This window comes from Zingiber officinale, chromosome 8B (genome assembly GCF_018446385.1).
Source record: "Zingiber officinale cultivar Zhangliang chromosome 8B, Zo_v1.1, whole genome shotgun sequence".
NCBI classification, from domain to species: Eukaryota; Viridiplantae; Streptophyta; class Magnoliopsida; order Zingiberales; family Zingiberaceae; genus Zingiber; species Zingiber officinale.
The window spans coordinates 82,620,754-82,622,527 of NC_056001.1; the positions used below are offsets into that span (position 1 = coordinate 82,620,754).

Here is a 1,774-nt window from a genome sequence, read left to right on the forward strand (position 1 = left end):
AAAACCACCCCATGCATGCACACGAAAATGGTCCTCATGTTGGTCCAATTTCACTTTCAAATTGAAGGAATGTGATCCACTTAGTTGTTGCCTCCATTGTGCATTGATCCTCCTTTTCCTTGAGCCTCATTATTAAGCCTTCCAAAGCTTGCTTCATTCTCTTAGTCTTGGACCTTGTCATGGGTCCCCCAATTCCCTTCAATGCCTCTTCTTGGCTCACATCATCAGTGGGAGAATCATTTATAGGAGGATCACTAACTTCATTTGCAGTTTTAGATTGATCAACCACATCGCATTCATCATCTAAAAATTCAATTTCATCATAACACCTTGTAAATCCAGAAGGTAAATCTGAAAACTTGTTATCCACTGCATTATCATCACAATCCTCATCTGAAGAGTCCTCATCTTCATATACATTCAAAAATCTACACTCAACCATCTTAGTGTCACAGAATTTGCCAAAGTCTTCGCTTTCATTGACCCTCACTAGCCTTTGTGGAAAAGGAACCTTTAGTGAAGGTCTTAGGAAAAGTACTTCCTTCTTTTCATATTCCTTTTGAGCTTGTGGAGAAGGTCCAGCTTGCTTATCTAGTGTTGGTGTCATCAACCGTTGAGGAAAAGGTACTTGTGGCCTTTGGGAATTTCTTGGAGTAATGGAACTGAGTTCTTGAGGTCTTCTATTATTCTTCTCCTCAATCCTAAACAAATCTTTCTTCAGAAGTTCTTCATGATTCTTGCCACTTCTCAACTTAATATCATTATCAGTTACACTAGATATTGTCTGTGTAGGAGGAAGGTCTTCCTTGAACCATTTTGAAACTATGCTATTAATCTTTTCCCCCAAATGTTTGAACTCCTCCTTCTGTGACTTCTGAATTTCGACATTCTTGGGTGGTTGAACTACATTTTGTTTGACAGACTCTCTTGTATATATGACTTGTACTTCTTGAATTTCTGAGGGAGATTCCATCCAACTTTTGTTCAACCATCCATGGAGGTTCAATGCCACTTGATCAATTAATGTATAAGCTTCTTCTATGCTCTTGTCCATAAAAGAACCTCCAGCTGATGAATCTAATAAACACTTATCTGAAAAAAAAAATCCCCTATAGAATATGTGTAGAATCAGCTAGTTCTCCAAACCATGATGAGGGCACTGTATTTGTAGACTCTTGAATCTGTCCCATGCTTCAAATAATGATTCTCCATACGCCTGAGCAAACTTTATGATGCAATTCCTCATATAAATTGTTCTGCTTGGAGGGATAAAATGATTCAAAAATTGTTGCTCCAATTGTTCCCAACTTATGATACTTTGAGGACGGAGAGAATATAACCAAGTCCTTGCTTTATCCTTGATACTAAAAGGAAATGTCATCAACCAAACTGCATCTACTGATACTCCTTCACAATTCACAATATCACAAATCTCTAGAAATGTCTCAAGGTGCAAATAAGGACTTTCTGATTATTCTCCTCCAAATTTCTGACCTTGTATCATGGAAATTAACTTTGGGTCTAGTTGAAAACTTCCTGCTTCAATATGAGGCTGCACAATAGGAGATAAAAATCTTGCAGAAATGGGTGTAGAAAAATCTTTAAGGCCCTCCTTGACATGTTAGTGCTTATGGATATCTAAAAGAATTATGAGAAAAAAAACAAAAATTAAGAATTAAAGACAAGAAATAAAATGCTATATGAAAAACAAGAAAGACAATGCAGAATTTAAATTGCAACAAAAAAAATGCAGTGTTTTTTTTTTGGATTATGT

The 1,774-nt window shown here is 36.5% G+C and overlaps 1 non-coding gene across 1 annotated transcript; it reads left to right on the forward strand.

The window, feature by feature from the left end:
• Positions 1–1,142: 1,142 nt before the first annotated feature.
• On the forward strand, positions 1,143–1,248 carry LOC122018241. Its single transcript, XR_006121669.1, has one exon. It is a non-coding gene; the product is annotated as a small nucleolar RNA R71 (small nucleolar RNA).
• Positions 1,249–1,774: the final 526 nt, after the last annotated feature.